The sequence below is a fragment of the Lissotriton vulgaris genome, chromosome 6, assembly GCF_964263255.1.
Source record: "Lissotriton vulgaris chromosome 6, aLisVul1.2, whole genome shotgun sequence".
Lineage (NCBI taxonomy): Eukaryota > Metazoa > Chordata > Amphibia > Caudata > Salamandridae > Lissotriton > Lissotriton vulgaris.
Window position 1 is genome coordinate 314,999,703 of NC_141694.1, and position 12,250 is coordinate 315,011,952.

At 43.6% G+C, this 12,250-nt stretch overlaps 2 non-coding genes across 2 annotated transcripts; one reads left to right on the top strand and one right to left on the bottom strand.

The window, feature by feature from the left end:
- The first annotated feature begins 947 nt into the window (after positions 1 to 947).
- On the top strand, positions 948 to 1,133 carry LOC147707204 (U2 spliceosomal RNA). The gene has a single exon (XR_015297079.1). It is a non-coding gene; the product is annotated as a U2 spliceosomal RNA (small nuclear RNA).
- A 10,719-nt stretch (positions 1,134 to 11,852) lies between these two features.
- Positions 11,853 to 12,046, bottom strand: LOC147707205 (U2 spliceosomal RNA). The gene has a single exon (XR_015297078.1). It is a non-coding gene; the product is annotated as a U2 spliceosomal RNA (small nuclear RNA).
- Between the last annotated feature and the right edge of the window lie 204 nt (positions 12,047 to 12,250).

The window sequence follows — 12,250 nt, forward strand, 5'->3', positions numbered from 1 at the left end:
GCTGTGGCCTTTGTGGGACTCCAAGCTGTATGATTACTGCCTCCATGGCGTCTGCAGGTCCTCAGCTTTGTGGTGGGGCTGGGCTTGGCTAGGTCTCCTTTTATATGGTCTTTTTATCTCCAGTTTTGCTTTTTTGAACTGGTTTTAGCAGTTCTTATTTATCTCCAGCTAAGGGGCCTTAGCGGGAATTTATTTGCCGCTAAGCATGTCTAGGCGATAGTTGATAATAGTGCGCTAGCGTGTTAGCGACTTTTTTAGTGGAATTTAGCGAGGGTACGCCTACCTCGCATATCATTAGCGATATTTATCGCTTCCGCGCATTGCGATATTTTTTTCCCTTGCTAACGCATGGGAACTGTCGCTAACAGTAGTTAGCGGCAGCTTCGTAATAGGGCGATAATATTTTCGCCGCTTTAGCGGGGATTTTCCCCGCTAAAGCAGTGATAGTGCCCTTGGTAATATGCCCCCTGTTACTCTTTCTTCATAAGGATATGAACTCAAAGATTTGCAGGAACCTTTTTTTGGACAAAGTTATGACTTATGTATCTGTGGCAAATTAAGAACTGGAAGGGTTGGGTAACTTAGAAAACTGACCGGTTATGATTAAATAACTTGTTTTTATGTTTTTTTTTTTACCTTGCCACCGGGCTTTAACAGGATTGGCCTTTATAAAAATACCTAAGAATTTTGTCTTTAGCCCATACTGTACAAAGATTGATCATTATATCTACGTATAACTCTGATAGACCATTTCAAATGTAAACTTTACATATAACTTTGATAAAGACCGTTTCAAATGTAACTTCGGTCTTTTAAAAAGCAGTGTATATTTTTTTGTATATATGCTTGTATCCGGATTTAAAAACCATCATATCTGTTCATATTTCTTATGGACCACTTGATGTAACCTTGGTCTTTTAAATGTATGTTTATGTATATGTGCCTTTATCTACTCAATAAAGGTTTTTGAAACAAAAAAATCTGTTCTTATCAGTTTAATATCTGATACGTCCTCTATCTGGGGACCATATATTAAATTGATTATTGGAACAGGGAGATGGAATAGGAGCTTGCTCTGTCCACTCCACGCATCAACCTGGTATTGCAGTACCGCCAGGAATGGTGCTATTCACCACCCGGGGTAAACAATGCTGTTGATAAAAAGACGAGAAAACAAAAGTAGTGCTTCACTACCAAATCCTGTAAAGTGGTGCTATTGTGTTGCGTGTGAATAAAAGCAAACTGGTCACTGTGTCTTGCCTTAATTATGTATGTATTTTACTTAATTGGCACTTTGTGGCCACCTGGCCGTGCGTTATTTATTTATTTTTTTTAATTTTTTTTTCTTCTATTTTTTCCCTTCTCCATCCAGACGCTGCACTTTGAAAAGAGACAAACGTGGGAAAAAGACTGTTTTTGCAGCAGCAGAGTTTCATTGGTTTTTGAATCCATTTCACCGGGGAACGAATGGAGGAAGGTTCTCAGCAAGTCAGTGGGATGGATGGAGGGAGGGAGGGAGGGAGGCAGGCAGGCAGGCAGGTATGCAGGGAAGTGGGCACTGCCCTTGGCTTCTCTGAGCAAGAAGAAAAATACAGAGTCCTTTTCCTTCTCTGCCCGCCCCCCCATCCCCGAATCTACCTGGCTGACCCGGACCGGGGTCTTCCCTCGCATCGTCGCTGGCCGCCCTTTCGCCTCTTTTTCTGACTCCCGGCAAGAGCTCAGCATGTGCCGGTGGAAAGGAGGCCCCGGCCTCAGGCCTTCCGCCGGCTCCCAGAGTCCTCCTCGGCTGTCGCCTCATTAGGCGTCACTTTGCATGCCCACGTTGTCCTCTTTCTAGTATTTGCATGCCCCGCTGTAAGGTATTGTCTTTCTTCTACTTCCATCAATGCTCACTGCTCTTGTTAGGTCATGTTTTCTTAACCTTCTATGTTCTATGCTCCACATCCTTGCAGAGAGTGTTCCTTCAAACATGTTTATGTTTGAAGGTGCATCTCTCGAGGATGCAATGACTGTTTAACTATTGCTTTACTTCCCTGTGTTTGTAATGATTCATTCAACTGTTATGCTTGCTACTTGCCGGTGGCGCTCCCGTGTAATGCTGATCAATTTGGATTAATCTCCTTTTGGATTGATACCTACGCCTGTTATTCATTCTTTCTGAATAACCAACTACTTCTTTACATTTGGCGACGGGATTTTGGCAAATCCAACCATTTTCGGCATTTTCACTAATTTCTTGGTCTGTTATCTCATCTTATTAACGATAACCCCAGGAATGTATTTGCTCCACTGTGCCTAATTTTAAAAGAAACGCGTGTTTCTCACCTACATTTTTGAACGGATCTTCAACAAGGTTTCTTCGTCATTTTATTGATTTTTCTCTGAATCTCTGTTTTCACACGGAGCTCTCTGGGTCCAAACCACGCGAGAAGAGTCTCCGGTGACGTCATCGCGCAGCGGAAGCACTTTCACATATGAAATGAATGTCTCCGTCTGCGCTCAAAGGAAGTATTTCATCTCGGAGGCTGACTCATTAAAGGAAACACTACGCGTTTGATTACTTTTCCTTGTAAAACGCTTGCACAAGTGTTGAATTTTAAAGAAACCTTCATAAAAATGGTATTTGCTTTTTATTGAAATTTTTCAAGATTGTTAGATTTCATTAGCACATTGGAAATTTCACTTTGTAGCTTACTGATATTTTTATTAGTTTAAAATCCCAAGAGTTCAAGTTTAATTCATATACCTTCAAGTTATTTGAACTTAATTTTACAAAGACTTACTTAAACATGGAAAATAATCAACAAGTGATTATATTAGATACATTTTTCCCAGTTAATGGCAAACCAGTTGAACTTTGGAAAATATGGTTTAAAAGCTTCGAGAATTATTTAATAGCAATTGATGCCGAAGAATACACAGCTAAAAGAAAATTAGCCATTCTTTACAGCCATTTGGGGAGAGCTGGAAGAAAAATTATTGATAACTTACCCCCTGCTATTCCTCCTCCGGGCAGAGGTGATGGATGGAATGTTTACAGGGATGCAGTTCATAGACTGAATATAACATTTTTGGTACAGCCAAATGTTATTTTGGAACGCTATCATTTTAGGAAGAGAAAACAAGACATGGAGGAAAGTGTTGAAGACTTCATTTCTGTATTGAGGAACATGTCAGCTGAGTGCAACTTTGGAGCTGATTTAGGCATTTACATCAGAGATCAGTTTGTTTATGGTTGTTGCCATAAAAAAAAAATCAAGAAATGATTTTAAGTTGCAGGGATTCCACATTGGCTGAGGTCATTGACATGGCTAAAAGCATTGAAAGAAGTATAGTTTCTTCAAAAAGTATTCTTGCTGAAAACTCTGTCCCTGTTAGTTTTGTTCAAAATGACTTATCAATTAATGCTTAAGCAGTTAGAAATAAGTTTAGGAAATCTTAACAGCCTCGAACTAATACATTTTGTTTCGGGTGCGGATCAAGAACTCATCTTAGTAATAGCCCAATCTGTAATGCCCTTGGTAAGAAATGTACAAACTGCCATAAGTTTGGTCATTTTAACAGCGTTTGCAAAGCTAAACGTACTGTGCATGTTAGAACTGTTGATACACATGAACCTTATCAAAGTGATAACTTATCAGGTTTTGATGTTGTTCCATTAGAATCTGATATGCAACATTTAAACATCAATACTATATAATTACCGACAATATCCAATGAGGTTAAAGAAATTTTAGCTTTTGATTCATGTGGAAATTTTATTGATTGTGTACATGTTCCTGATCCCACCTGTCAGGTTCTTATTGGTAAACACTCACTCGACATTATGGCTGATTCTGGCGCTCCTGTCACAATTGTTTCTGATGTCATTTTTAACAAGTTATGGACCCATTCAACTGTTTTATGTAAAGTTGACATTATTCCTAAGGCATATGGTGACAAGGATATTGAGATGCTTGGTTTCTTCATGTCTGACGTAACATGTTTGGGCAGGAAAACTTATACTAAAGTTTATGTAGCCATCAAGGGAAAAAGTATAGTTGGTTGGCAAGATTTAGCCAAAATTAATTTAAAACCGGTCCCTGGATCTAAGAATCCAGTTCAATTGAATGATGTTGTTATTTCTATGGTAGAAGGAGTCAATGAATCCTGTGTTAATGATCTTATAAAACAATTTCCTGAGGTGTTTAATTCAAATGTGAGTAAAGTTTAAAAATTTGAACATCTTATTAAGTTAAAACCTGGTGCAATTCCAGTTGTACACAAACTCAGGTCAACTCCCCTCAGTGTTAGGGATGATTTAAAAAAGTTATTGGATAACATGGTTACTGAAAAAATTATTGAACCCACAAATTCTTCGCAATGGGTCAGTCCAATTGTTATTGTTCGTAAAAAGGATTCTAGTATCCGTTTGTGTGCAGACCTTCGGTCTTTATACAAAAATATATTGATTGATTGTCATCCCATTCCTAGAATTCAGGATCTCCTTACTGGTATTGATGGATGTAAGTTTTTCACGCTATTAGACCTGCGTAGTGCTTACCACCAAATTCCTTTATCCTCAAAGTCAACTGATTTGACTACATTTATTACACCATTTGGTGCTTATAAGTATTTGATATTGCCCTTTGGCCTAGCTTCGGCCGCAAGTCACTTTCAAAAGTTTATGGATTCTTTACTAGGTAAAATCAAAAATGTTCAGGCATATCAGGACGATGTTCTTTGTTTTTTCTAAAAGTGTTGAGGACCATGTTATCATTATGAAGGAGGTGCTGTTATGTTTCAAGAATGTTGGTTTTACTTTAGGAAGGGATAAATGTAAATTTTTAAAATCAGAGGTTGATTACTTAGGTCATTGCATTAGCTCATCAGGCATAAGACCAAAATTCTCGCTCACAAAAGCCATTTAAGATGTCCCAGCTCCTGGTAACAAAGATTCTTTGAGGTCATTTCTTGGCATGACAGAGTATTACTCTAGATTTGTTTCAAGTTACTCTCAGATTGTTCAACCTTTACGGGATTTACTTAGGAAAAGTATTAAGTTTGAATGGTCTGATGTTGTAAATAAGTCATTTATGTCAATTAAGGAAGCAATCTTGAACTCTTCAGCTTTGGCTTCTTTTACCCCAGGAATTGAGTGTACTATTTCAGTTGATGCCAGCCAGTTAGGTCTAGGCGCAGTTTTGTCTCAACTCACATGTTCTCTTGAACGCACAGTAGGTTTTGCTTCTAGGTCTCTGTCCACTGCAGAAAGAAATTATTCCACCATTGAGAGGGAAGCATTGGCTTGTTCCTGGGCTGTGAAAAAGTTTAAGAGTTATATTTGGGGCACACATTTCGTATTACTAAGTGACCATAAACCGTTGCTTAATTTGTTGAATGGAAATGGCACTGGGAAGGCTTCAGCACGTTTGGTGCGTTTACTATCCAGTTTTACTTTACAATTCGTCATGTGTCTGGTGGTCTCAATGTCAGAGCAGACTGTCTCTCGAGACTTCCGCTCCAGGAGGAATATGTAGAGACAAAGTTTACTGATGTCGAATGTGTGGTAGCTTCAATTTTTGATTCAAGAGAGGTTTTTCCATTTTTGACTCAAGATTTATGGTTCAAGGCCTACAGTGATGATGAAGTTTTACAAGCTGTTAGTAACATTGTTATTAGTGGTTGGCCAAAGGAACGTTCTTTACCTGCTTCCCTTAAATCTTTTGCTCAAGTTTCTGAAGATCTTTCTATTGTAAGTGGAATTTTGATGCGTGGTGATCAATGCATTCCACCTTCGTCTTTACGCATGAAATTGGTGGAATGTGCTCATGAGGGTCATTCAGGCATTGGAAGCACTTCAAGAAAACTTAAAGTGTTTTTCTGGTGGCCTGCATTAGACAAGGATTTTACCTTATTTATAGATAAATGTGATTCTTGTCTCTTATCGGATAAACATTGGAGAGTCAATAAATTGCCTCTTCATCCTGTTTCTATTCCAGATGAGGCAAGGTCTAAAGTTGCTTTGGATTTTTCTGTTCCTTTTAATTTATTACCTGCTAGTGATCGCTTCATAATAGCTTTAATTGATTACCACTCTAAGTGGGCGGACGTAGATTTTTGTGACTCTCCGTCTTCTTCTTCTGTTATCACATTTTTGGAAAGAGTTTTTCACGTAGAGGGCTATCCAAAAGAAATTGTGTCAGACAATGGTTCACATTTTGTTTCTCTGGCCATGCAAGATTACTGTACAGCACATGACATTAAACATTTGAAAGTAGCACTCTATTCCCCTGCTGCTAATGGTCTAATTGAAAGATTTAATAGATTTTTAAAAGAGGGTGTGCAAACAGCTCTTGCTAGTAATTTCCCAGTTAAAGACTTTTTGAAGAAGAAAATGTGGTCCTATTTAATCACACCACATACACCAACTGGTATTTCCCCATTCAGACTTTTGAAGAAAAGAAATCCGAATGGTGTTATTTGTCCAAACTGGTTGAAGGAGTTAAGGAAGGACACTTCTTCTTGTATTTCTTGTCATGATAAGAGTATTTTTAAGGAGAACGTTATGAAGACTTTTGGCCTGCACGCTGTAATTTCATTTTAACTGTGCCTATTCTAAAACTTATTTGCGCTGCTGGGCATCGCGTCACAGAGCTGCTAGAGCTTGCTAATCCTGCTAATATTTGCGCCGCTTACCTAGTGTCGGCTCCGTAGGCCGGGGAATTGGACAGGCTTACCTGCATTATAATTGTTCTCCACCCGCATTCGGCGGGACACAGATAGATTAGCGGGTCCGACCGCCATCTTGGGTGGGGCTGAAGCCTGGGAGCACTTTGGGCACCATCTTGTGAAGGGCAAGGGACGCAGGAGGCGGACTTCCGCTCGGTCCAATACCATAAACAGGATGGCTGGCCAAGCGCGCAGCAGTTGCGCGCAGCGGGCGCATCGTAGGCGCACCAGAGGTGCGCCTACGATGCGCCCGCTGCGCCCGTTCACGCAACGGGCGCGCATAGGGCCACTTCCTCTGGCTTTCCGCACTCTCCTCGCTTGGTCTATTCTCGGGATGCCCTTTTGGAACTGAGCCCGACTCAAGCATCCCCGACTCAGAGGGCTGATGCTTTACTCCTGTCTCAATCTCTGTCTTGTGGACTGCTTAATGTCCGGTCGCTCTGCAAGCACCACACAGAGATTGCCTTCCTTATCGAATCTTCGGGGCTGGATGTTTTGTTTTTAACTGAAACATGGACTCGGGAGGACTGTCTGGTTGAACTTGGCTTGGCTTGCCCCCCAGGCCTTAAAATCATCCATACCCCTCGGTTGAAGAACAGAGATGGTGGAATTGGTGTCATTTATAGAGAAACGCTGGGTCTCTTCCAGCTTAAAATTAGAGAGGTTTCGGGCTTTGAACTGATGGGGTTCTCTATTAAAGATCTGGAGAGAACACTGATCACAGGCGTGCTGTGTTATCGTCCTCCGGGCTCTGTACCCTCCCTATCAGACTTCCTTGACCTGATATATGACCTATCTAACACTCACTCTAAGTTGTTGGTCCTAGGGGACTTCAACCTATGGCAGGGTGGTCCGCTGGATGGTGCGTTCACAACACTCTGCCAAGCTTTTGGCGACATTTAGTTGCAGCAGCTGGTCCGATCAGCGACCCACAGGGGAGGCCATGTCTTGGATCTGATTTTCGCTGACACACAACTAGTAGTGGTCAACGATATCCTATGCCAATGCTGGACCGACCACGCACTGGTGGCTTTCTCCCTTTGCATAGGGGATTATTCCTCGGAGGCAGCCGGTGTCGGACTGTCTAAATTGGGCAGACCTTGGTCCCGACTACTCAGTTCTTCTCCATTGCCTTCTCTATTATCAGATAATTTTTGTCTGAGTAACTCGGTGGAGGAAAGTTATCGTATCCTGTGCCGGTCCATTACCAACACGCTAGACAAGGTTGCGCCCCTTCGTAGGTCTCGTGGTAGATTGAACCGGGCTTGTCCCTGGTACACGGAAGAGCTATGGCAGCAGAAGCTGTGCTGCAAACGTGCTGAGAGAGCTTGGAGAAAGCAGTACTCGACCTCAGCAAGGGCCTCGTTCAGGCTGACACTGCAGGGCTATAAGGCGCAGATTAGGCTGGCTAAGGCGGCTTTTTTGGAAACCACTTTGAACCAGGCGCCTAATAAGTCTCAAGCCCTGTTTAAAATTGTCACGGATTTATCCCACCCTGTGTGTGTGACCAACACGGTCTATGCGTCGCAAGCCCTGTGTGACTCCTTGGCGGGTGCTTTTGGGGAGAAGACCGCAAAGATCTTAGAGGGCTTAAAAAACTCACTGCCCCCTGCTATCGGTCTGGGAGCTCCGGTTAGCCCGTTCAGTCAACCCCGGCCGGTTGTCTCTAACCCTGGCTCGGGAGCTCCGAACGGGTCACCCAGTCGACCCCAGCCAATTGACTCAGCTCTCATCCTGGGAGCTTTCGACTCGGGAGCTCCGGTTGGTCCGTCCAGTCGACTCCTGCCGGGTGCCCCTCACCCTAGTCTGGGAGCTCCGGACGGATCACCCAGTCGACCCCTGCCGAGTGACCTAGTTCTTAGTTTGGGAGCTCCGTATACCCCCTCCAGTCGGCCCCAACTAAGACTTTTTCCCTGTCCTTCCTTTGAGGAATTCTGCAGCTTGGCACATACGGTGTCCTCGGGTTCTCCGCTCGACCCATTGCCTCCCAAATTCTGGAAGGTGTTCCATGCGGAACTTTTCCAGCCTTTGCATTCCATCTGCCTCCAGTCTCTGGATTTAGCAGTTGTTCCCGAATGCTGGAAGCTAGCAGTAGTGTCACCTCTGCTCAAGAAACCAACGTTGAACCCGGCCTGCCTTTCCAACTATAGGCCAATCTCCTTGCTCCCTTTTCCTATTAAGATTATGGAAAAATGGGTAACCCGCTCACTTTCAGGCTTCCTGGAGGAAATCGGATGGTTTGATGAGACACAGTTCGGCTTCCGCCCCGGGCACGGGACGGAGACCGCACTGGTAACCGTACTGGACAATCTTCGCTCGCGTGTCGACAGTGGTTGGGCAGCCTTTTTAGTGCTGCTCGACATGTCGGCCGCGTTCGATACGGTGTGCCATCAGACCCTCATTAGGAGACTGGAGGAGTGTGGGGTCACAGAGGGAGCAAGAGACTGGCTGATATCCTATCTTGACAGCCGGCAGCAGTTGGTCTCGCTCTCCCCATTTTGGTCTGAGCCACGGAAAGTAGGGCAGGGGGTCCCACAGGGCTCGGCCATCAGCCCTATACTCTTTAATTTGTACCTCCGCCCCCTGGTCCGGCTTATAAAATCTTTTGGTGTCTCGGCTTTTAATTACGCCGACGGCACCCAGCTGGTCTTCTCGCTGGAAGGACACAATGCGGTCCCGCTGGAGACTTTTCATCGCTGTATAGCAGCCACAGCGAACTGGCTACGGGCTAACTCTTTACAATTTAACAGCACAAAGACGGAGGTGTTCTTTTGCTCCATAGACCGGATTCCGCGGGTACTTCCAGAGAACTTTTGGCCTACCACTTTTCCTGAGCCAGTGTCGGCTGCGGAATCAGCGCGTAATTTGGGGGTGATCTTCGGCCCAAACTTACAGCTTGACATGCACGTTAACAAAACCATCTCCACGTGCATGATGCTGCTACGCATGTTGCGTAAAGTTCTGCCTCTTCACCCCGCCCAGGCCAGGCAGGAAGTAGTCCTCGGGACCATACTAAGTCGATTAGACTATTGTAATGCGCTACTCCTGGAGGCCCCAAAAAATCTGCTGGGGAAGTTACAACGGGTGCAGAATATGGCCGCCAAGCTGGCTCTTTCCCGTCCTAACTTTAGCTCTTCCACTCTAGCTTTAAGAGATCTTCATTGGCTTCCGGTGCACCTGCGTGTACTGTATAAAGCAGCGTGCCTGGTGTTTAAGGCAGTACATCAACAGGGCCCAGTGCCCTTGCAGAATATGTTTGCCTGGTACACTGCTTCGCGGCCCCTCCGCTCCTCTTTGGCTCATCTGCTTGTGGTCCCGAGATTTCAGAGAGTAAGGATGGGTGGCCGCTCATTAAGTGTTGCAGCGGCCAAACTTTGGAACTCCCTGCCACTCTCTTTGAGAAGCCACAGGGACTACTTTCCGTTCAGGAAAGCGTTAAAATCGTATCTCTTCCCTAGAAATGTTTGAGCAGTGTAGTGTGACCGTCCGAAGTTCAAGCGCCAGGATGCCCTTTGGGTGACAGGACCGCACTTTATAAGTATACCTACCATACCTACCTACCAAGAAGCAAGCTCTGCAAAAGAAGTATTTTGATGCTTCTTCTCATTTTGTTGTGAAAGATTTTCAAGTGGGTGATTGGGTTTTGTTTAGGAACCCTAAGAAATGTGTAAAAGGAATGTCAAAATTGTCCTCTCCTTTTCAGATTGTCAAGACTTCAAAAGGGTCAGTTTTTCTATAAGAAAAGGGGTGGCGGAGTAAAAGAGCTCTTGTTAAAGTTTCTAATGATCAAGCCAAAATAATTTGTGTGTATAAAACTGATTCCAATGATGTTGAATGTTCACATTTTCCTTTAGGTACTCCCTCTGATTATCTTCATAACAATGCTTGTTCTTCTGTTATTCCTTCCACTTCTTCTGCGGGTATGGTTTTGCAAACTTCACCAATGTCCTCACAAACGTCTTCTATTTCAAGTGAAATGTATGAACCTGTTAGGCCAAATCGTAATTGTTCCATTCCTTCTAGGTTTAAGGATTTTTATATGTCTTAGTTCTTTTTTGTGTTTTAATTTATTCTTTATTATAAGAAGGGAAATGATGCATCATTAGGCGTCACTTTGCATGCCCATGTTGTCCTCTTTCTAGTATTTGCATGCCCCGCTGTAAGGTATTGTCTTTCTTCTACTTCCATCAATGCTCACTGCTCTTGTTAGGTTATGTTTTCTTAACCTTCTATGTTCTATGCTCCACATCCTCGCAGAGAGTGTTCCTTCAAACATGTTTATGTTTGAAGGTGCATCTTTCGAGGATGCAATGACTGTTTAACTATTGCTTTGCTTCCCTGTGTTTGTAACAATTCATTCAACTGTTATGCTTGCTACTTGCCGGTGGCGCTCCCGTGTAATGCTGATCAATTTGAATTAAACTCCTTTTGGATTGATACCTACGCCTGTTATTCATTCCCTCTGAATAACCAACTACTTCTTTACACCCGCCCCTTCCTGCGCACTGCTTCCAGCCGGCTGGCCGGAAAGCCTGGCTGCCAGGGGATGCTGGGAATCAGGCCAGGAAGCCCTGGACAGCTCCCTGACCGGAAGTGGTCGGACCCTCGCCCTCGCTTGCCCGGGACACTGCTCCCCTGCAGCCTGAGGCCTATAGATAAGGCTTGGCGGTTCGGGGATGGGCGGGGCGGGCAGAGAAGGAAAAGGACTCTGTATTTTTCTTCTTGCTCAGAGAAGCCAAGGGCAGTGCCTACTTCCCTGCATGCCTGCCTGCCTGCCTCCCTCCCTCCCTCCATCCCACTGACTTGCTGAGAACTTCCTCCATTCGTTCCCCAGTGAAATGGATCCAAAATCCAATGAAACTCTGCTGCTTTCCCGCGTTTATCTCTTTTCAAAGTGCAGCGTCTGGATGGGGAAGGGAAAATAGAAGAATTAAAAAAAAATAATAATAAATAAATAACGCATGGCCGGGTGGACGCAAAGTGGCAATTAAGTAAAATACATACATAATTAAGGCAAGACACAGTGACCAGTTTGCTTTTATTCACACGCAAACACAATAGTGCCACTTTACAGGGTTTGTTAGTGAAGCGCTACTTTCGTTTTCTCGTCTATTTTTCAACAGCATTGTTTTACCCGGGTGGGGAATTGCACCATTCCTGGAGGTACTGCAATACCAGGTTGATACGTGGAGTGGACAGAGCAAGCTCCTATTCCAACTCCCTGTTCCAAAAATCAATTTAATATATGGTCCCCAGATAGAGGACGTATCAGATATTAAACTGATAAGAACCGATTTTTTTGTTTAAAAAACCTTTATTGAGTAGATAAAGAAACATATACATAAACATACATTTAAAAGACCAATAACCGGTCAGTTTTCTAAGTTACCCAACCCTTCAAGTTCTTAATTTGCCATAACGTGTTGGCTTCGTCAATTCCTAGGGTAACACGATCAACAGATACATAAGTCATAACTTTGTCCAAAAAAAGGTTCCTGCAAATTTTTGAGTTCATATCCCTATGAAGAAAGAGAAACAG